At 41.9% G+C, this 25,062-nt stretch overlaps 1 long non-coding RNA gene across 1 annotated transcript; it reads left to right on the top strand.

The window, feature by feature from the left end:
* Nucleotides 1-3,355: 3,355 nt before the first annotated feature.
* Nucleotides 3,356-14,069, top strand: LOC310705659. The gene is made up of 3 exons (XR_014525437.1): nt 3,356-3,659; nt 5,136-5,254; nt 13,966-14,069. It is a non-coding gene; the product is annotated as an uncharacterized lncRNA (long non-coding RNA).
* Nucleotides 14,070-25,062: the final 10,993 nt, after the last annotated feature.

Genomic DNA, 25,062 nt, shown 5'->3' on the forward strand with positions numbered 1-25,062 from the left:
ACAAATGCGAGCTTTATTATTTACAGAGTAGTTAGTTAGACAAACAAAGTACATTGGCAATATAAAATGCTTGCTTTTAAGAAGGTTGTTATATATAGCCATTGGGACTTCTATGGAAAAACTTCAAAAAACATTGCTTAGATAACTTAAATATTTCTTTAGAAATGATATCCACAATTCCATGGGAAAATATTTGGCACCATTATGCTATCGCTTATTTGTATTCATTTTGCAGCTCTTTTATTAATGTCTAGTGACATAGTCGATAGAGAAATTTTATGCTACTGTTCTCTGGTTAAAAGGAAATGTTCATTTTTCCTTTAAAAAACTACTTTATTTTTTTCATGTTATTCATCTTCTGCTTGTGATTTGGCTGGAATGCTAAAGTAAATGTTTAGCAGAAAGGCATAGAAATAAGGAAATTGAAATTATTTCAATTACTTAGCTCAACTGCAACCCAAACTAACCTTTATAATTATTTGAGAGGAGAGATGCAACCCCACATCAGAAAAAAAACTCTGCAATTGCAAGAACATTGGATTTTGCATGCCAATGGATTCTTTTGAAGCAAACACTGTAACATCCCAAAATAGCTGAACATGACTGTAGTGATGAAATTTTCTCATATTTAAATATGAAAGGATGAGATCCATCTCATTTCACATATAGTTTTGTAATCTCAAGAATCATTTAGATAAAGAAGTTTGTTAATAATTTAATCTTATGGTAGTATTTTCTGCATTTCAGATGAATTCTTTCTCCTCATACCCAAGGATAAAAGAAACTGACAAATAAGAAGAGTTAATCATGGCCACAACTTTCTTTGAAGAAATAATGTGGTTAGCAGCTTCAACGTTATATAGGATGGCATGGTTCAGGCCCCAGTGAAGTTGATGGCCTCCTGGTTTATAAAAGAAGGGGGACCAGGCTTCAGTTTTGGCATTGTTGTTGACTTCTCTGATCACCATCTCCAGTTAAACTGCTTGTCATTGGTGTGGACAGCAGCTAGCCACTTGTTGGTGGGATAGGGTTGGGAATTTTACCCACATGTACAATTTTGGTGCTGTGCTTTGGTTGATAACTGTTGGACCTAGATTTCACTGTACGCAGTGATAACATTGGGTTGTATCCATAAGGATACAACTGCTAACCTAGCAGTTCAAAAGCACACCAGTGCAAGTAGATAAATAGGTACTGCTGCAGCAGAAAGGTAAACAGTGTTTCTGTGCACTCTGGTTTCTGTCACAGTATTCCATTGCACCAGAAGTGGTTTAGTCATGCTGGCCACATGACCCAGAAAGCTGTCTGTGGACAAACACCAGTTCCTTCAGCCTGAAGCAAGGTGAGTGCCGCAATCCCATAGTCATCTTTGACTGGACTTAACCGTCCAGGGGTCCTTTACCTTTTCACCTGTATCCATAGCTGGAAGGTGGTGCTCACCCTACTTCCCACTGGGAAGTCACTTTACTGCCCCAGCCTTGTGTCAAACTGTGAAAGCCATTTCCAAACTGGGAGGAGAGGGGGTTGCGGGCAGAAATCCCTCCCATATCCCACGCGGGGGCTGGCCATTGCCCCCGCGAGACTAGGGAATCCCCGGGCGTGTTGGCGACCCGGCCTGCCAATCGGCGGACCGGGGAGGTGGGGCCTAGCCTATTTAAGACTAGGCACGCCCGGGGACCGCCCTCTTTGCCCCTTGCCAGCTGAGCGGTTTTTTCCTAACCCACCCACCCATTAGGTTTTAGGTAGCTTTGACCTTGCTATGGACTTCGGTTGGTCGCCGCAAGGGGCCTGGTAGGAATTTTTCCAAGTTGGCACACTTCGAGCCTTTGGGTTTTTTCGCCTACCTCGTAGCAAACGTCACAACTTATTCGGTGTTGGCAGTTAGGCATTGGCAGGGGTCTATTGTTATGCAAATGAAGGGGGAAGGAAACGCCATCACCTTCCCCAAAAAGAAAAGGGTAGTCCGGTAGAGGACTCCGGGGGGCGTTGCCTTGTCCGAAACCTAGGGAGGTAAGGGCCTCCGGCACGCCCCAGAGCGGTGACACCCGTTGGGATCCTAGTTGGCGTACTTCAACAGGACTCCCACGGCTTGTGGACAACCCTTCCCGGTCCCCATGCCGGGTAGTTGATAGGAGCCAATGCCTAAGGCCAATACCTTCCAATTCTGTAATCAATAAAGTTGTGGCCTTTTATGCCCATTAACCTTAAATACTGTGTCCAGTGTCTTCATTTCACATGGGGGAGGGGACTTGCCACGTAAATGAAACCCAACCAAGTTGTGGCCATTTTAAACTCACAACCATCCTTTGTAATCATTGCTTCCACACAACTTCTGTTATGCACGGAAGTGCAATGAATTTGTATGCTAATTATGTGCCTGTTGTATGACAAAGTACTTTCTTTGTTTTTTCCTGAATGTATTGCTAATCAATAGATTCAGTGGGTTACCTTAAGTTATAGGGGCATGGTCTTCTCTCTCCACCTCCTAAACACAATTGTAATTTTTTATAAACTTCTATCTGCCTGAAGTTCCCAGTCAGTTGTATTTTTCTTAAATAAATAACCACAAATACTTTCACTTTTTACTTGTAAAGAAGGCACACCATCTTCCAGATCATTTTTCCAGTTATATATTGTTTTTGAGATGGGGTGGCAATGAATCTCAAATGTAGCCATACCACAGATTTGTACAATTATGCTATATGTTATCCTTTCTATTCTAGCATATTGTGTATAGAGGAAGAAGAGGAATACTTCCAATAAGTGTACATACAATTATGCTGCATGTTTTCCTTTCTGTTCCAGAATCTTGTATATGTGGCTGAGCATTTATGTGGCTATCAATACGTTATTCACATTAGCCCTTCTCTTTCCTCATGGTGATGTCTGTCTAATTATTGCATCTGTAGGTATCTCTATAATACTGAGAAAGTAAAATTAAATTTTGTCCATCAACAGCTACTGCAAATGATAATGATTGCTGAGTGCAGCAGCTGAAACTTTTCAGTTAATGGTACTCTTCAGGAGATCACACTCAAAAATAGTACCAAAAAAGCTTTAAATGGGCTCCCAATATGCTCCCAATGATAGTGCATATGAGTGGATGGCCCCAACCTTGCTTTCAATCACCACTTCTGCATTATAAGCTGCAGGAGTTTCAGGCCCCCTGCTGTATCTCCAGCTGCTAAGGTGATTCTCATTTCTGCATCTGGACACAGCAAGTGCGCTGCCTCTTGATTTTATTTTTTAAAATATTGTAAGCTTAATAGACTGGAGGGCAATTCAAAAAAGAGGCTACAGGTCAAATTCTCAGCTGGCGTAAACTGTTGTGGCATTACTGACAGAATTAAGCTCTTTGACTCTAGCTAGTATTTTAATAGGCTTCAAAGGCAGATATCGAGTCACAATATTTGACAAGACTTGAGGATCTTACATCTGGAAGATTGTATTTTGATACCACTGTTCCAGACTCATGGCTATTTACACCCCCCAGTAAAATAATCTCTGACTGTGCTATGTATTGATGAAAGAAACAACTCGTATTTGATAACACACAACTTTTGATCCTTCTTAGTGCAGATTTCATGCCTGCCTCACACACAGAAAGTCTCAGAAGGGGAATGAGATTTCTACATAGTATTCTACAACGTCTTCAAAATGTATGTGATATTTTGTACTTCAAAATACATGCCTTAAAATTTCCCTTTGTTGTGGATGCCACTGACTGATTTGTGAATTTTAAAAACTTAGAATACAGCACATCAGTTTAGGGGGGAGAGTGTACAGTCATGTAGACTGCGATATTTATTCAGGTGGCCATGTTTGAATATTAGTACAGTTATAGTACAGTCCATATTTTCCTGTCTCTCCCCCCCCCTTTTTTTGCATTTTAGTCCATAAGGGATGCATGGGGTGTTAGAGGAGGGGTAGTACCTCTAGTGTTCACACATTATGCCCCTTCTGAGGTAGTTCATCCACCTGCACTCAGCTCTCACCTGTGGCTTCTAGATGTTGCCAGCATGCAGCAACAGTCACACTACAGGAATGGCTTTTACTGGCTGCTTAAACCAGGAGAGGGTAGCCAATGGGTCTCAAACCCTTGGTTAGGGACTTCTCCTGCATGTGGAGACAAGCTCTAGAAAATTGAGCAGATGAGACAAATGGTACATCTACTCAAAAAATCTTTTGAATTAGAGCTTGAACATCACTAAGTAACTTTGGCGAGACTTGGGATGCTGCTGCTGAAAAGCATCTCACCAATTTCAATGGCACTTTGAAAGGATAGGTAAAGGTAAAGGTACCGCTGCCCGTATGGGCCAGTCGTGTCCGACTCTAGGGTTGTGCACCCATCTCACTTAAGAGGCCGGGGGCCAGCGCTGTCTGGAGACACTTCCGGGTCACGTGGCCAGCGTGACGAAGCTGCTCTGGTGAGCCGGCACCAGCGCAGCACACGGAAACGCCGTTTACCTTCCCGCTAGAAAGTGGTACCTATTTATCTACTTGCATTTTAGGGGTGCTTTTGAACTGCTAGGTGGGCAGGAGCTGGGACTGAAAGACGGGAGCTCACCCCGCCGCGGGGATTCAAACCGCCGACCATGCGATCGGCAAGCCCTAGGCACTGAGGTTTTACCCACAGCGCCACCCGCGTCCCTCTTTGAAAGGATACAACAGCCAAAATGGAGGTTTCTGCACATGTTGTAGAGGGAAGTGAGGGGCAGATGGGGCTCATCAACCTGGGGAAGTAGCCCATCTAGGAGAAGGAAAACTCTGTTCCTAGACCTCAGCTGCATTGTGGAATATCTTTGGGAGAAGAAAAGACTAAGGAGTAAACCCTACACAAATCCAGAGTGGAATCCCTAAGACAGTTGGATGGTGTTCTATATGCCTCCTTCCGGCAACTCCTGCAGCCAAGCTGGTGCCAAACGTATTGCTCTGCTTTCCTTTGGACCACATCAGCAAGGCCAAGAAGGGGGTCTGGGCAGTCCAAGCCCTCTGTGCACACTGCCCAGGCTTGCAGTCAGTTACATACTGCTAACACGATGGTTTGACTTTACCCCTGGAGGCACACTCCTTTTTTCTCTTGAGACACACAGATACCAACAAGTCCATAAGCATAATTCCATTTTTTACCTGAGGGACTTGAAAACATTCTAGGCCATCTCTGGTGTGGGAGATGGGAACAGCCATGGAGGAAGCTGTCTGGGGAAACCAACTGACCTCAGGAGTCTATACAACTGTGAGGTAACCAGCCCTGGTAAGCAGACTTGAAAAGTTCCTATGATGAAGCCTTTCTGTAGGTTAAACTGAGCTTAATTGTCTGACTCTCTGAGAAAATATGGGCTATTGATCCCTGATCATTGATCAACTATCAGCCAGGCATTATTTTATTTTTTAAAGTTATATACATAATTGCCTGCCAATTTCAAAGTCATGTAGATCTTGTTCCAGATCTTTATCGTTTTGACATGGATGAGGCTCAACTGGCACTCTTCAGCTCATACCGCTGTGTTAAAGGTGAGAGGGAAACATTTGCCCCATAGTTTAATCACCCATAAATAATGCTGATTAGGCCATCAGAGTTGTTTGGCTGGTTGAGCACAGTAGCACACTGTGAAGCACCAAATTTAATGCTATCATGCCTCAGTTGTGCCTGCAATAGGAACACAGAGCCAAATGACTCTTTTGAATTTTAAAATGCACAGGCTGTATGGGGGTTTTTGTGTAGGGCTGTCTATGCAAAAGTCTTACAGCTTGTGTGTGTGTGTGTGGGGGGGTGCTCCTGTGGCTTTTCAACTGGGGCATCAGAAGGAATGTTTGTTTCTAGCCTAATTATAGTGACAGAAAAAGAGCTGTACACTACTTGGGCTGAAAGTAGAGCAAATTCCCCTTCATTCTTCTATAAAAGGAAAAAAAAAACATGAACAATTACTGGAGGTGAGCAGTGTACAGTTAGAAGTATCATGCAGGTTTTTGTGCACTTATAATGATTTGTGCTCATGATGTTATTGGGGTAGTTATTCACCTTACTTTCAGTACTGTTTGCACCTGCAGATCTTTTAGGATAGCCATACTGTTAGAAAATGCCCCGGGGTGTCGGCAGCCCCCCATTCCTCTGGGCGTCCTCTGGTGAGCATGGTTCTGGGAAAGTTTCTCCCTTCTTTTCCAGACACCCCAGTGACACAAATCATAATGAATTATGCACACTATTCTCCTGGCATCGTACAGCAATAAGCAGGAGACTCTGTAGTTCTATTCTATGTCTTATCTACAGACTTTACACAGAGAAAGCATAATGGTGACTGTTCTCTTTCAGCCCCGAGACAACCAACAGAAGTGAAAGTACATTCTAAAAGTACACGTACAGTGGAGGATATGAGATGGTCTTTCTGTTCTCACACTCTCTCAGATGGTCATGTGAATTATACCAATCACAAAATGCAGCCTTGGTGGACTGATTTATTAACATATACTGCTTCAACCCCAATGCATATCCTGTGGCACCCTACTGGAATCCTATAACTTTTCATAGCAAAAATGTTCTTAGTGCATTGGTGGGTCTTTCTTTCATTGTGGTATTCTGCAAGAGTGTCACCAACAGTGAAGTGACATTGGGGAAGCATCACACAACTAATAAGGGAAGGTGTTTTGTTTTTAAAAGTATTCTTCTCCTGGGTGAGTCAGATCCAGATAATGGGTGTGGGTGGATAAGGGGAAAATAAATGGTATTTCTTAAGGTGGAGATGGGTAAGTCATGTTAAGGGGAATTCAGGGATCCAATAAGGCTTTCCAACTCCATCATTGTCTCCCCCCCCCTTGTTTAATGAGATTCTTATTGGACAAAGTTATTTGAAAGCATCAAATATTCATGTGCACCATATTTAGGACAATTACATTCTAGCAAGCTAAAAACCTTGATAAATCAGCTCTAAGAATTGTTTATTTTATCACATGTTGATTTTTGTGAAATGGAATCCTATTTCCTGGCAGGATCTATTATGTGGTGGACTTTTAAGGATGTTAATATTTATTCTCGCAACAATTCTGTAATATAAGGTGAAGATCCAGCAACTGGTTACTCAATGAGCTTCGTGGTTGAACAGGTATTTGACCATCTCTCCCAGGTCAGGTTCATAATTTTATCCACAACACCATCCTAGCAATCTAAAGATGAGTTTTTAAGTCCATGTTCTGCTGAGGGCAGGCCACAAAAATTAAGTGTGCAGTGAGATCCCATGGGAAAGAATCATTGCTCTAGAGTCTACCAGATAAAGTGCATCTATTTGTTACCAAAAAAGAGAGAAAGTAACTGCAGCATAATAATCAGCAGCAAGCAAAAGGCAAAACTCAGAAGCTAAGTGAAGCTATTGCAGTATTGTATATTGTGTTCTAGTTTTATCACTGTTATTATATAATAGAGTCTCTATTATTTTCTGTGTTGTTTTGAATTTAGCAATATTTCATGCTGTTCCCATGAAAGGAAGAAAGTTATATGCCATTAAAAATTTCACCAACAATTGTACGGGAAAATTGACCAATTACTGAGCTAACTCAAAATGCGCTTTTACAATTATTTTTAATGGCTTTTACCCCATCTATTTCTGGAAAGTGTCAATCAGTTTCTGCAGATCTGCCTTGTATCTGTCTCGTGCATATTATTTTACATACAATAAAACAGACACATACACACAGCACATATTTATTTTACATCTCAGGTTTCTGAGTCCATAATTGTTCTTTTTCTTACTCTAAAGATATAAACTCACCCTATTTGAAGATGAGCCATGACTTACATGAATAAATGAAAATCTCACAATGTTGCTTGACACTTTGACGAAATGTCAGTGACCTTCACACGTGGCCTGTTTTCCTGTACTTCAGCTCTAAAGCAAAATGTCAAATACTAGAGTACTTTCGGAGCTACCTCTGGTGAAGAATTTTAAATAGAATTGATTGATTGAGCTTATGGAGGCCCTAGCATGTTTCCTAATGAAGCATCCCTAAATCAGGAGTTAGAATAATATATTCTAATATAAGCTTACTCTTCAAGTTTGTTTTGAAAGATATTCTGTTAAAGACCAGAGGATGAGAAACTGCTGAGGTTTCACAATGGAAAACAAATGCAGTGTTTATGTGAATGTGCTAGGTGTTCTGTAGTTTGCAAGTGAGAAAACTCTAACAACAACCCATCTCTCTTCAAGAAACCCCTCACTTTGGGGTTTAAACAGTATTTTAAAATACTTAGTTGTGGCAGATTAATTAATATTCATTAATGTTTATGACAAGGTCATCAGCATGTCTCTTTCTGACAATGAAGAAGCCAAAGTAGACATGACAAGCCAAATCAGAAATGATGGCATCAAACTGGCATAATTAAACTTGGATGTGATGTGCTCTCATCAAAATCAATGGAGTAGAAGGGTCCTTTTTTAGGCAGCAAAAGAGGCCTCGGTCCCCTCCACCAACTGCTTAATATGGCAGGTTTTCTGCCAGGGCATCTGTTGAGGGCCCAGTCCGCAGCTAGGCTACAAGCAAGAGCCTCCATATACCTAACTGCATGTAGAGGAAGATTCATTAAGTGAGCTCATGAAAAATGTCATGTGCCAGAGCCCTCCCAAACCTGGAATTAACACTACTTTTTCCATGCAATCTTTTTCTCCAAGCTTGGCTCACTTTCAGTATCGGAGCCCACCTGGAAGCAAAAGTAATATTGGGGGTCAAACTGAGGATAATTAGCCTCCTTAACCCCCCCCCCAGGATTGTGGGGGGGACGGCCCTTGCCTGCTGTGCCCTATACCACCCCCGAATTTGTGGGGGTGGGGGCACTAGGCACAAAGTCCTCCTGTGGGATTTCGGCACTCCTGAACGCCGTCTCTGATTCGCGCCACTAGATGCAGAACTTCAAAGGAAACAATTTGGATGAAAGGAATGCACATGTTTCAAGAAAGAAGGGGGAGTAAAGACTGCTAACATAAGAGATCTCTGACAAAACAAGATAAGAATAAAACATGAGAAGATATGCCAAGACAAGGTACGGCAAATGACTGATGGGGGAGGGGAAAAAACTTCCTTCTTTCCCTATGTGATTAAACAAGAATTCCTTCCCCTTATGAGTCAGAAATGTTGTTTTATAGGCCTTAAGCTGTGGATTTAAGGCTGTGTGGAGATAAACTTTCGAACCAAAGCACGTTTTAAGAAGAGCGTGGAATGTGTAAGAGCTTGGGAATGACGCAGTTAAAAATGCTGTCGTCATATTGGGAAGTTCTGTCGGACGTCTTGAGTCTGGGAGGAGAAAGAGAGAAATAGAGCTGTTTATATATTGTGGGTTAAACTCCTCAGTGGGACTTAAGAGCGACAGCTTTACGAGACTATGATGGAAAGAGTGATGTTATCTATGAAGGAGACGATATATGGAAACCATCTCGATTTGAGGATTGGAAGAACGGAAAATTCACACAGGACTATTATTACTATTGGTGTTTATCGGCTTAAGGAGACTATCAGAAGAGATCATAAAGGAAAAAAAGAAAATATATGAACAAGATGTGATGTGGAAACAGCAAGATAAGATGGGATAGAACTATGAACTTTGTTTGGACTGATTTGGACTGATTGGGACATTAACGCAGCAGCAAGAAGATGATCAGAATCCCCCTTCGGATCTTGAAATATGGGTCCCCCCAACAAAATTTAAAATTCGGCTTTGTAATTCGGAATTTATGTGATATGATTTAATTTGATGTGATTGGCCAGTTAATAAAAATTATTTTTTAAAAAAAACTGAGGAAAGGTAGGTTGCAAGTTGGAGGAAGGATTCTGAACTCCCTACTAAGACAACCCTCTTGCTCTTAAAGAAGGACTCACCCCTGTTTTCTCTATCAGTTCAGCAGCTCCAACTTCCAGTGCACAGGTCGGCCAGCATCGTGCCTAAATTAGGCAGATCTTAGTTCCAGTAGGGGCATTGTGAAGAAGATGACCATGTTCTGACAATAAAGCTCCAGAGCACCTTGGAGAGCTATACATGCAAAGCCCTGTAGGAATCAGCTGTATCGACTGGCTATTTTCTAGGGACAAAGATAGTCAGTCCAGTGCCCCTTCTGCTCTCCTTCCCAAATACTACTTTGCTCTCTTAGCCAATTTTCTGTTCGCTTGTGCAGCCTCAGCTCAGTGGGAAGAAATGTACATGCAGCATCTGGATTCTGGAGCAGATCATTAAGCAAACAGTCTGTGAGCACCTAGAAAGGAATGCTGTGATCACCAATAGTCAGCATGGATTTCTGAAAAATAAGTCATGTCAGACTAACCTGATCTAGTTTTTTGACAGAATTACAAGCCTGGTAGATGAAGGGAACGCAGTGGATGTAGCCTACCTTGATTTCAGCAAGGCATTTGACAAGGTGCCCCATGATATTCTTGTAAAGAAGCTGGTAAAATGCGGTCTTGACTATGCTACCACTCAGTGGATTTGTAACTGGCTGACTGACCGAACCCCAAGGGTGCTCATCAATGGTTCCTCTTCATCCTGGAGAAGAGTGACTAGTGGGGTGCCACAGGGTTCTGTCTTGGGCCCGGTCTTATTCAACATCTTTATCAACGACTTGGATGATGGACTCAAGGGCATCCTGATCAAATTTGCAGATGACACCAAACTGGGAGGGGTGGCTAACACCCCAGAGGACAGGATCACACTTCAAAACGACCTTGACAGATTAGAGAACTGGGCCAAAACAAACAAGATGAACTTTAACAGGGAGAAATGTAAAGTATTGCACTTGGGCAAAAAAAATGAGAGGCACAAATACAAGATGGGGGACACCTGGCTTGAGAGCAGTACATGTGAAAAGGATCTAGGAGTCTTGGTTGACCACAAACTTGACATGAGCCAACAGTGTGACACGGCAGCTAAAAAAGCCAATGCAATTCTGGGCTGCATCAATAGGAGTATAGCATCTAGATCAAGGGAAGTAATAGTGCCACTGTATTCTGCTCTGGTCAGACCTCACCTGGAGTACTGTGTCCAGTTCTGGGCACCACAGTTCAAGAAGGACACTGACAAACTGGAACGTGTCCAGAGGAGGGCAACCAAAATGGTCAAAGTCCTGGAAACAATGCCTTATGAGGAACGGCTAAGGGAGCTGGGCATGTTTAGCCTGGAGAAGAGGAGGTTAAGGGGTGATATGATAGCCATGTTCAAATATATAAAATGATGTCACATAGAGGAGGGAGAAAGGTTGTTTTCTGCTGCTCCAGAGAAGCGGACACGGAGCAATGGATCCAAACTACAAGAAAGAAGATTCCACCTAAACCTTAGGAAGAACTTCCTGACAGTAAGAGCTGTTCGACAGTGGAATTTGCTGCCAAGGAGTGTGATGGAGTCTCCTTCTTTGGAGGTCTTTAAGCAGAGGCTTGACAACCATATGTCAGGAGTGCTCTGATGGTGCTTCCTGCTTGGCAGGGGGTTGGACTCGATGGCCCTTGTGGTCTATTCCAACTCTATGATTCTATGATTCTATCTATTGGCATGTTGGGTTTCATCACCCAGCCAGGGGGTCTGCAGTCTGCTCACATATATCTATAGCTAGTCCTAAGCTGGATCAACTAGTATAAGCAATACTGCTTTCATACATTTAGCCTTACCTGTTCTATTATAAACACTGTCTGCAAAAATCAAAATATGTTGTCATCCCCCCCCCCCACTTTAGAAAGCTTTTGTACCTTGAAGAGCATGAAGTAGCAGACTTAAAAGAGTATTAGTATGGGGAGGGGGGAATCTTTGTATCAGGATGTACCATACAATATTTTTATAACATATAATTTTGCCCTGTCTTATTAATTATATTCAGATGTCTTCAGAGGACAAAGCAATTATAATAATAGATGGTGTAATTACATGTTCAGTGACTATATAATAAGACTGCAGCTCAGACAAATTTGAGCAATATACCCATTTCTACTCAGGATGGCGATACAATTGAGCTGCCTTTCCAGTAGTAAATCTGTCTCATAATTTTGGGATTCTGAATATATTACACTATACAATGTGCCCCCCAAAAACATTTTATGAAGTGGAGTGAGTTTTAGTGTGAAAGAGTCTGCCATGTGCCCTTTGGCACTTTATTTTCAATCTGGTTTGACTTATTACCCTTGAAGATCTCGTCACTTAAAAATTTATAATTTTATTCATTTATTTTATTTGACTTTTATGTGAAAGTTATAAAGAGCACGGACACATGATAGTATTGGGGCTTTACACAATCCAAGAACTTGTTAAAAGGGTTCAGCAAATTGCTGATTGGACGTGGACACTTTTCTGATTCAGTGGATGAGAAAACTTTTAGAATAGCAGCAGATATCAATCATATTTCAAAGAAAAGGGATAGAGGGGTTGGCATTTTGAAAAAAGGGGGGGAAGGCTGCTCAAGCAATTCATAAGAGGATCAGGCCAATGACCCATCTAGTCCAGCATCCTGTTCTCACAGTGGCTAACCAGATGTCTGTGAGAAACCCTCAAGGAGGACCAAAGCACAAGAGCACTCTGCTACTCTGTGTTTTCCAGCAACTGGCATTCAGAAGCATTACTCTCTCTGAGCATGCACTGGTAACCATTGGTAGCCTTCTCTTCCCTGAATTTGTCTAATCCTCTTTTAAAGCCATCCAAGATGGTGGCCATCTCTGCCTCCTGTGGAAGTTTAACAATGCACTCTGTGAAAAACTCCCTTTATCTGCCCTTAACTTTCAACATTCATCTTCTTGAATGCCCACAATTCATAGTGTTATGAGAAAGTGGGGAGAACTTCTTTCCTCTATCCAATTTCTCCATGTCATGCAATATTGTGTAAACTTTGGTCACATCGCCTCTTACCTTTTCTCTGAATGCACTGCAGCTGCTCACAGAGATTCAGGGAAATGGTGCATGTAGAAAGAGAGTGGCCTAGTGCCTGTTTTTCTCAAGTGTTTGTGAGCAGAGCCTATGGGGTGCATTCAGTAGCATCCCTGATGTTGAACAAAGACTCTTTGACCTAAAGGGGCTTCCTAAAATGGACGGGGTGGGGAGCAATTTTTCATTATTCCCCATTCCCCCTACAGCACCTCATGCCACCTTCCATGCTGTTCCAGATGGTTTCCAAATCCTCCGAAGCTGATTTTGGAAGCATGTGGAGAGTAACTTTTGGAGGGGGATGGAATAGGCAAAAATAGCCTTACTTGCATGTCAAGGCCCCGAGCCCTCCCCCATTTGTTGAATAACAAAACACATGGCAATTGTTTAATGCAAAGCCTTTTTTGACACAGCTAGGGATTCTACTGTTTGCAAGATGCCAACCGCAAGTTCAAAACTTATGTGTATATACAGCTTCCATGCCTGTAGGTTTTGTTCCAAACGGGATTTAAAATCTAGCAGAGGTTGAGAGTGGGGATAGCATATATACAATCCTTCTTCCATCCTCTTCCTGTCTTCAGTTCAGTATCCCCACATTATAACTGTGTGAGTGTGCGTTGAATCAAATTAGATTTACAAGTGGTCATCTGATTGCTTCATCAATTGCCTTACTACACACTGAAATGTGATCTGAGTGAAGCAGTCAAATGACTATGTTGCCAGAGCCTAACTGCAATAGCCATTTATTTTATCCCTTAGATCAGCACACAAGAAAGGAGAATATCAATATCAAGGAAGCTGAGCTTGATAGAAAGATGTTGATTCCTTAGACACTAGACCTTTGGTATAAAGGTAAGAAGGATAATCAGTTTAAAGAGGGCATTTCCAAGGAAATAATTTGAGGATTGCACCATAGGTCATGTTGTTGCAGCAAAGGGAAGCTAAGTTTTTAACAAATATTTTTGTGAATTATGGAGAAACAGGTGAAGTCTGAGTATTCTTGTGCCCTTGTATTCCACAGCTGTAAATACCTACATATTAATCACCACCTCTTATGTTTCCTTTCTGTGTTTTTGCACCAAATGCTTAAGAGGTGTCCCATCAGGCAATCTCCACATGGTTTTCAGATACATCTACAATTCTGCGGCATAACAATTGGAAGAAGGACTACATGCTGTAGGATATGCCAATAAGGTCAGTTCAGACACTCTTTTTTAAAATTCCCTAGTAAAGCAGGACTTGTGTTTAGATAGGTAGAAATAACTTGGTGGAAAAAGATGGATTGCCTATTTTGTCAATGTTAGAAGGAAGAAACTGTGGATTGTTCTACAGCAGAGGGGACTGAATGTGAAGAAGCTGAGCACCTTCCTTGGCTACAGAAGTCAGCACCTTTCTGCCCTCTCACTTTCAAACTAAAATAAAAATGTTGTGAGCTCAGATTAGATATCGATTACTGAAATAGCACCAGTTAAGATGCTTTATTTTCTGCCAGTCCAGCAAATTTATGATTCTTATTTCACTGAAATGATATTGGTTGAGTTAGACTGACTAGTCTTCAAACTCCTTGCCAAACTGCAACCGTCCATTACTTGTTCATAGCAGAGGTCGTAGTAAGTAGTGAAGAGTATTAATTTAATTCTATTTCTTTATCTTTTCTCTGGCCTGAAAAATTAACTGGCACTTAAAATCCTGAGGTAAGTTATTGACCACAGGCATTCCAATTACCTGAGGAATATGCCAGGAATATGAGGAATATTAAGAACAACGGAAAATAAGAAGAGCCCTTCTGGATCAGACCAAAGGCCTATTTAGTCTAGCATTCTGTTATCATTGGTCAACTGGATGCCTGTGGAAAGTTGAAAGAAAGAATCAGGAAAGGTAAAACCAGCAGTGGTCATTGGGGTGCTGAAAGCAGGGCAGTATTGCATACTTGACTTCCCAGTGTTGTAGGGTTTTCTTGGGGCAGGGTCTATTATAATGGAATCCCCAGAACTGCCCAGACAGACAGAGAGTATGAGAACTCAAAACGTATTCAGTTTTTTGGGAATGAGGTCAACAGTGATTTTCAGGTATTTTGTTAAGTGTGGGGGATGGGTTTCACAGCTTAACACTCCAGAAGGCACACCCAAATATGGTGTTTCAAATATGCTGTCTGAGCCTCAGTGTGCATCTCTTCCAGGCCATGTCTGCACCATACATTTAAAGCACTTTTAAAATACTTTAACAGTTATACCTCCCCACTCCCCAAGAATCCTAAGAACCTGTTAAGGGTGCTGAGAGTTAGGACACCTAACATAGGGAATTGTTCATTAGAACCATACTGGGAATCATTGTGGTTTCACTAACTATTAATTTTTGCATTATATTTTCACTTTCACATGACATAAAAACTTCTTCCAGAAATATAGCAGAATGCAGCTCAAGTTTAGTGCTCATTTTCATGTACTTTGCTTCCAGAAGAAAAAAATCCATTTGCAAATAACGTGGAAATAAGTGCTAAAGTTGCACCAATTTTTTTGCTATAGTTTGTCATTTTGTGAAAATTAAAATGTGTATAATAATAAGAATTCAAATAAACAGGCAGCCCTGTTTAGGGAAGTTTTTAATGTCTGATGTTTTAATATATTTTTAATCTTTTGTTGGAAGCCACCCAGAGTGGGCGGGGTACAAATAAATTATTATTATTATTATTATTATTATTATTATTATTATTATTATTTACTGTTAGGAGAGAAAATGGAATAAACTGCTGTGTGAATGCAACCTATAACCAGAAAATAATAATTAAAAAATGTTAATGGCAAAATTACAGCAGTACTTCCCACCAGCCCCATACCACCTGAGGCAGCAGTGGAGGAGACATTTTTAGCCACAAGTTATTGGTGACCACATTCAGTCTTCCACTGGCTCTGTGTCTTTCCACCTTCTTTTAAAAGAATATAAGAATGTTCTTGAAGAAAAATGGGCTTCTCATTCAAAGGAAGAGAGGAGCAGCAAGGAGTAAAAGCTACAGAAAGGGGAACAGATTGTCAAGAAAGGATTCCTACCACACAGTTCTAACTCACTTGGTACATCAGAAGAAGCTCAGTGCATCACCTTCCTCCTGAAAAACCCATAAATTAGTTTTACCTGTTCGCTTTGTAAGATACTGAGCTGTACAACACATGAGGTTATACTTTTCCTTCAGGACTGTGTTCCTGTGAACCATGAAAAATTGATGTTGTGAAGCAGTTAGTCACAGATGTGCAAGTACTTCTCATGTTGCTGTTTTTGTTGTGTGGTAGCTTGTGGGAGTCATCTTCTTCTTTGGTGATCACTCTTAGCCGAGTAATATTGCCTTCCATGAACACGGTCTTAACAGTGAGTCTGTAAGTGACTGTGGAGGCCAGTTCTGGATCCACACATCCTTCCACAGTGGGGACATAGGTTTCCTGGTGAGAGTTGATCATGGTAAGGGCTTGCCAAGCGTGCCATCCTCTTAGCACATTTCTTCCTTTCATCCTGAGTTTAAGCATCTTCAAAGTCCATGACACCTTTGGTAAAGGCTGCTCTCCGGTTAGAGACTGCTTACAAGCCAGTATTTCCCAATTGTCAAAAGATTCCCTATTTTTTCTTTCATTCATTATTTGTAACCGCTCCTATATGTACACTGTTAATATTTATTATGCTTTATGCATCATGGTACTATGCACTGAATATGTGTTAGAAATACTGGTTAGAATATGCATTGATAGCCCATAATGATCCAGTTGTTTCAGGTGTTTCATAGTTTGGCTTCTAACATATTGTAACACCAAACGATAAACTTCTATAGATTTAATCAGTAAATTTAAACTGTGGTGAAATGTCACGGGTCCCTGCATACTAGAACAGAATTCACAGCATCATAAAGTTGGAAGGGACCCTGATGATCATCTAGTCCAACCCTCTGCAATCCAGGAATATGCAGCTGTCTCATATGGAGATTGAAACTGCAACCTTGGTGTTATCAGCACCATAGTCCAACCAACTGAGCTATTTATGCCTGCTGTGAAAATGGCAGCAAGAAGCTTACATGCATTCAGCTGCTATTTCTATGCTATTTCTACTAGCCCCTTGATATATCCACATGAGGAACAAGCTATGGAGCCACACTTCTGCTCTACTGTCACATGTCTAGACTAGTCTTGCCCTACATGCTGAGCATAGCCATCTGGCATAGAACCCCAATGTATGAGCAGGTGTTCACACCTATGTGTTCCTCTTCCTATGTCCATGCTCAAATGAGTGGGTGTGGAGGGCAGAGCTGGCCTGGTCTTACAATACCAGGCGCACAACCTAATTCCTTGTTCTATGGGTGTGCCTCTGTCACAGATTTAACATCACTACTGTGGAGCAGAGTAGTCATTCCCCTCCCCCTTTAGCAAGTAGTGTTCTTTGAATAAAGGCTGCATCGGGGCATTTATTCCCCACAGTTGCCAGAGAAAACATCTTCCTCTTAAAGTCAAACCATGAAGGAACAGCTAAATTTGCTCTCACAAGGACCTTAGTGTCACACTAATATGGATTTTGAAAGGCAGTTTAATTTTTTTTCATAACTTCAGTGTTTTTGCACCATCCTTTTTAAATATGTCAAGTTTGAAACAGCAATAACAAAAACCTAAGGAATCTGGTTTTGGGGGGAAGCTGGTTTGGGGATTATTTGTATGGAATATATTTTTCACATTTCTCATTTGATTTTATGGTGCACTGCTGCTGATCCAGTTTCTAAGCAATACTATAACCTCATTGCTTACATATTGACTAAAGGGTGGACATCTCAAACTTCCTCTTTAGTGGAGACGGGAACCATATTCTCCTTGTATATATCACACACATACACCATTAACTAAAATTAAACTGTGAAATAGATCAACAGCTAGAGGTCTTGGCGCTCTGCTGGTGGCACCAGAATGTCTAGCAGTATTCAAGAGATGGCATAAAATCCATTTATGAATGGCAGTGGCTATGCACATAATTTCCCACCTCCTGCTGGACAGTGATGAAGGAGGATGGGGCCTTCCTGCCAAGTTTTCTATTCATGTTCACTTTCAAGTATGCAGTTCTGCCAATTTATTTAATTAAGAATTTTAGCCTCTGCATTTGTTAGCCATAATGAGAACAGAAAGCTGGACTAGATGGGTCTTTGGTGTGATCCATTAGGGCTCTTCTTGTGTTTACTGTGAAGCTTTCCTAACCCATTACACCAAAATAATAAATGCCAGGATTAGGCACACTGCATTTTTGTTTTTAATAAGACTACCTTTTTAGTGTTGAATTAATAAATGTGTGTTTTCGCAGTCCTGTTATTCTTAATTAATTACAAACTGATGGTACCACCTCATACCACACATCTCTTGACAGGTATAGCTGTGTAATCTAGTGTCCAGCAAATGTGCATTGAAAGGCTATGTTACCTAGGTAATTAAAATGTAAGTGTTTTAATTGACTGACATTTTGCAGAAATGGTAATAGATAGTGCACTGAGCCATCCTGAACGCCCACAAAAGGCTGGCTGCGTAAGAGGGTGGAAGTGCTATTGGTGGTGCCACTCCATCAGCAAAGATGGTGGAGCAACATGTTCAGCCCAGACCCCCCTCATGCCTGTGAAAAGCTCCATGGATGTAGAGCTGCCATCAGTGGTGTTTCCACCAGAGGTAGGGACCAGGAGGAATTCCAGGGGCGTCAAGGCCTTGCTGGAGGTGGCCTTGGATCTACTACCTCCAAATACAATAAACAATGAAGAAGATGCTATATTTAAAAAGATATGCCCTCCCTGATCACTATTACATCAGGAACATAGGAAACATCCTTAGACTACATCAGACTATTTGTCCACCTAAGAACATAAGAAGAGCCTGCTGGATAAGACCAATGGCCCATCTAGTCCACCATCCTGTGGGATGCCTATGGGAAATCCACAAGCAAGACCTGAGCACAATAGTATTTTCTCCTCCAGTGGTTGCCAGCAATTGGTATCAGAAGCAGTGCTGCTTCCAATTGTGTAAGCAGAGCCTAGCCTCTCTGGGCTCTTTCACTTCACCTGTTATCTTACTTTGTTTTGTTTTTACTGGATATACCAGAAATAGTACCTACGACTCTCTGCATGCAACACCTATGCTTTACTGCTGAGCTATGGTCCCTTCCTAAATATCACATTATTATCCATTCAAAGTCTTGTTCCACCTTTAAGGTAAATATTTCATATTTGAATCTAAGTAGTATACTATGTGAACAAAAATTGTATACTGTATGCATCATCAGTATATTGTATACACAACTGGCTGCTTATGCATACTATTAGACATGTGCAGCCCCTCCCATAAATACAACTTTGCGCTTGCAGCACAGCTGACAACATGTAGGGGTTGGCAGCAGGAAACTCCGCCAGTGAACAAGGGAGACACATGGCAAGTGACTAGATCCATTTTCACGCGTGTGACTTCGTTGGACAGAAAATTGTACTTCTTGTGTCATTTTCTATGCCTTTGGGTGGGATTCTTACTAAATGATCTCTTTTGTAACATGCTAAATGCTATGACGAAATGTGTGCCATGTAATCAGGTGTAGAATACATCACTTTAATCTGCAGGTAAATTCCTTTTTTTCTTTTCTTTTGAGTGGAGATATACAATTATAAGCATCATTATTTTAATTTGAAATTACATTGGTATAATAAGACTGTTAGCATGTCACTACAGTGGAATTCATCAAGAATTTTAATGATAGGAATTGGAGATAACTTTAGAGCCTTACCTAATTCTGATTCAGTTCATCAACTTCCAGTATGTTTCCATGTGGCTTTTTCACAGACCAGTAACACTGGGGAGTCTTAACCAGTTATCTCCAAGGTGATTCAACCATCCAGACAGGCAGAAATAACTGAAACATGGGGTCCCTTTTTCATGGAGTAAATCAAACTAACTTTGGAAGGGGCATTGTATTATATTACTGACAGACTAGATGGGCCTTTGTTTGTCAACAGTCAGAATCTAAACAAAATTCTCAACTACAGTAAGAGCCTATTGTACCTGCACCTCATTTTGCTGAAAAATGCTCTCTCTATATTTCAACTCATTAATTACATATCCTAAATACATACTTGATGCAGTTTCTTTCTATGTTATTTGGCAATTTATGTGACATGCACAGACTTAAAAAAAGAAACCAAACAAAATGTTTTTAAAATATAATGAAGCCATCAAGTTTTACTTTCCTTTATTATTGTTGGCAGAAAGGTTCAGCATTGTTCCATTTCATGTTGGGGGGAAAGACACCTTAATAGGTCTCCCTTCATTCCCTTTGTTTCTCTTTTATGTCAGCTAAAAGGTATCTTGCACCGTAGTACCAGATATTTCCTTTGTTCACACTGACAGGGTTTTTTTGTGTTACAGGAAAATGACAGCGATAAACGGCTTTCTGACACTGGCGGCAGAAACAATGCTTTTGGGTAGATATGCTTGTCTTCCACACACAATGTGCTGTTTGAGACCTTTGCGGGGAATTGTTTTGAACCCAAAACAAAGCAAAAGAGGAAAGTGATGGGCTGTGGGAGGAAAACAGGTTAGTCATAATTGGCTTGACATAACCAGGAGCAATTCTGTGCTTTGTATGCATGTGTTTGTTATTTTTAGGGCTGAATTATGAGGGTCCTTAAACTTGAGTTTGTTTCAGTTTCCCTTCCTGATGACATCCTGGTTGTGCAAGTCCCCAGGTGTGTTTTCTCCAAATGCCATTGACCTTAGCTTTTTTAAGCTGCTGTAAGTTTGCTATACACATTTGGGGGTGGGGGTGGGGGTGGGAGTGATATCTCCCATTGTACTAGTAAAAGCAGACAAGATGCACTTACCTATTTCAAAAGCAAGACAGATAAACAAACAAACCCCAATCAAAAACATATATCCTGTCAAAATGTGTATTTATTTATTGAAATTGCATCATGCTCTACCTTCCAAAGGTGTCCAGGGCAGCAAACACATCCACATTTCTTTTTTATTTAAAAAGCATTCTAAAATAGATATAACATTCTAAAAACAAATACAATTAAAAACATTATATCATCCAGTTATATCGGGGTTGCCAGTAACATGATTCTTCAGCCACCAAATGCCTGCATAAACAGGAATGTTCTCAAAATTCTCCTGACAGTTAATAATGATGTGGGCAAAAACACCTTACTAGGGAGGGCACAAATGGGGAACCACCACTAAAAAGGCCCTGTCTGAGCTGCTGCTGGGGGTAGATGGGTGTTACTAACAATGTGAACAGTTACAACTTTCAAAGTCTCACAAAACCCAAATGCATTTTGACCCTTGTCTTTCTCTGTGGTCTCTGGTCTATGCAAGTTCCACAGAACAAATTGGTCAAGTGAGTGTGCTCATTAGCATTTGCCCATGTGTGGTAAAATCCAATTTCTATGCATGGTGTTAAGTTGAAAGCCAGAATTTGAAATGCTGTTTCCTGCACCCATAAAAACACCATCTGAGGTCCTTCTTTGTGTGCCTCCGACATGAGAGTTCTGGAGGGTGGCAACATAAACACGGGCCTTTTCTGCAGTTATACACTTCATTATACACCTTTGGGCACCAGGGGAAAATGTTCCTCTTCAACAAGGCCTTTGACTGATTATATCTGATACCCTGTTAAATATGCTGTGAGAGAAGGGTGGGGGGCATTATTGGGGATGGGTTCTTGTTTTTATTATTTATTTTGTGGGTTCTTTATATTGAACTTTCACATTTTGAACCGCCACGAGACCTATGGATGAAGGCAGTTTCCAAATTTAAGTAATTAATTAATAATAGAAACTGAATTTAGACCTTTGCTGCTGTATCACATTATCTAAGGACTGACTGAGAAATTTCGGAATAAAATCTCCTGCCCCAGTCCCACTCCAGAAAGAGATGTGCAGCATGGATCTATGCATGTTTACTTGACAGTAACACTCACTTGTTATTATGCTATATTATATTATAATATGTTATATTATGTTATATTATTTTTATATTATGGGGTCACGAAGAGTCGGACATGACAAAATGACTAAACAGCAACAACAGCAACAATAACAACACTTGCTTGTGCTCTATGGGACTTAGGACCAGTCTTAGGAACCACAAGTTCACAGGCAGCACATGCATTAGAATTGTGGTGTGTGTTTAGATACATTGCATTGCATTTTGACACCATTTATTTTTAGTTTCTATCAATACTAAAATATAATGAGAGCCATTGCTTACTGGAATTGTGAACATGTACATAATTCTACAGTTCAATGCAGATCAGTCATTCTAAAAGTTCAGCATGAGTTTAGAACTTTGTGGGACCTGTTTGTAAAAAAAATATCTTGATGCAAATTAAGATGCTCTATTTCACATTAATTTCTTCACATTTTATTAATTCAGGAAGTAATATTAAATATATGTTGTGCTTCTTCAATATATGCTGGCTCCGTATCTTGGTTTCAGCACACGCAACATGAGAACAAGATTGGATAAGCAGGTGTGCCGATGTCTGTTTATCTCACACAAAACGCTTTTCACAGACACTCAATAAGGCTTTATCTTCTTGCAAGATGGAGAGGGAAGAAAATGCACATCACAATCTCCACATTGCAAAGTGATGAATCAGAACTCTGGACAAATCAATTTGTTGTTCTTGGCATTTGATCTATCTCACTTAACCGATGAGCGAGATCTGGCCTCTTTTAAAGGGCAAATTAGTGAGTGAGATACAACATCAAGTACTAAATGTACATGTCTAAATAACGTAAGACTTATTTCCATCTTCTCGGAGAAAATGAATTGAGGTGGGGGGGGGGCATACCTATTTTTTGTCATTGAATGAAATAACTGTGCCAGTATCTTTAAAAATACTCTTAATAGAATCATTATTTTTACATTGATCCAATGGAAGAAATTGTGACTAGGGCGGAAAACCCCATCTTTCCCCCATCTATATCACTTTCTCATGTTTTTACGCATTGTTTCATTTCTTCATTGATATGTAATTTAATGCGACTTTTCTCGAAATGAATGTTTAAATTAAAGTGCATATTTACATGCATATTTTTATAGCTTTGAACATTGGTTAATTTTTATTATTTCTGTATTTCATTTTTGTAAACAGCTTAGAGATGATTGATCTACCGCTTAACTGCAATTGCGTGGCAAGTTCCCTCCCCCAAAGAAATGAAGACACAGGACACGTTAGTTAAGGTTAATGGGCGAAAATGGCCACAACTTTATTGATTACAGAATTGAAGGTATTGGCCTTAGGCATTGGTTCCTATGACTACCCGGCATGGTAACCGGGAAGGGTTGAACACAAACCGTGGGGGTGCCCTGCTGGAGTACGCCAGCTAGGACCCCCACGGGTGTCACCGCTCGTGGGCGTGCCGGCGGCCCTCACCTTACTAGGTCTCGGACAAGGCAAACGCCCCCGGAGTCCTCTACCGGACTACCCTTTTCTCGGGGGAAGGTGATGGCGTGTCCTTCCCCCCCATCCATTTGCATCAGAATAGACCCCTGCCAATGCCTAACCACCAAAACCGTGAAAGTTGTGACGATTTGCTACGAGGTAGGCGAAAAAACCAAAAGGCTGCAAAGTCGCCAACTTGGAAAAATTCCTACCAGGCCCCTTGCGGCGACCAACCGAAGTCCATAGCAAGGTCAAGACTGCCTAACCTAAGGGTGGGTGGGCTGGGAAAAACTTCTCTGCTGCTGAGGGGAAAGAGGGAGATCCCGGGGCGTGCCTGGCTTTAAATAGCCCAGGCCACGCCTCCCCAGCCCGCCCATTCGCGGGCAGGGGGAAGGCGGAGAGGCACGCCCCCGGGGATTCCCTGGCTCTCGCGGGGCTAAACTCCAGCCCCACGCTTGTGGGAGGGGCCAGCCCGCAACACCCTCTCCTCCCTAGGCTCGGAAATGGCTTTGCGTGGCAAGTTCCCTCCCCCAAAGAAATGAAGACACAGGACACGTTAGTTAAGGTTAATGGGCGAAAATGGCCACAACTTTATTGATTACAGAATTGAAGGTATTGGCCTTAGGCATTGGTTCCTATGACTACCCGGCATGGTAACCGGGAAGGGTTGAACACAAACCGTGGGGGTGCCCTGCTGGAGTACGCCAGCTAGGACCCCCACGGGTGTCACCGCTCGTGGGCGTGCCGGCGGCCCTCACCTTACTAGGTCTCGGACAAGGCAAACGCCCCCGGAGTCCTCTACCGGACTACCCTTTTCTCGGGGGAAGGTGATGGCGTGTCCTTCCCCCCCATCCATTTGCATCAGAATAGACCCCTGCCAATGCCTAACCGCCACTCGAGCAAAGCTCGCCGCCAATACCTTCAGGCCTGTAACCAACCCCTAATCCCTGCTATGATATCTCCCAGCCATATATCATTCCCTGCATCGGACAAATGCACGCCATCCCGCCTGTAAAGGGCCTCGTTGCTGAACTGTATGCTTGGGTGTCGGATGATGCACCCGCCGAAGGCCACCACTCTACGTTCAACTGCCCGCTCTAAAACTTTCCTTGCTCTATTCACACCCACTGGGCTCGCACAGTCCCTCCATGTCCTCCTCTCAAGCAACGAGGACCACAGTATTTTGATGTTTGGGTACGCTGTCACCAGCTCGGACAGGTCATCAAAAATGTTCCATCTGAGATCTATCGCCTTGCGGTATGCGAGGTCGTTCTCGCCCAACTGAATCACTAGTGCATCAGGAGGCCCTTCAGAGGCAGCCTTCGCCATCACTGCTGGCTTGAACTCACACCAGCGCATCCCTCTCCGCGCTAGCCACGCCAGCTCCACCTTCGCAGGCAACTTCAGATTTTGCCCTAGCCCTGTATTCATGGCCCGAGTCCTGGCCCAATGAACTATACTGTGGCCCACCAACCAGATGCGCACCTTTTTAGATCCTGGAAAGCAAGCAGACAGGGAAAAGGGGTTTAGCGGCATACCTCTTAGTCATACGCTATTTCTGACATATGTTTTATAAGCATTGGATCTCCATCTCCCCATTTCTTTAATCCTGTTGGTGGAGAGCCCCAGATGCACAGCGGTGGTGGCCGCCCCAATGCGGAAAGAATGTGCCGCAAACTCAGCCGCTGGTAGCCCACATGCCGTCAAAGCCATACGCATCACCCTGTCTGCGTGGATCAGCAGTGGACCCG

The sequence above is a fragment of the Podarcis liolepis genome (assembly GCF_965112155.1).
Source record: "Podarcis liolepis genome assembly, chromosome: 4".
NCBI classification, from domain to species: Eukaryota; Metazoa; Chordata; class Lepidosauria; order Squamata; family Lacertidae; genus Podarcis; species Podarcis liolepis.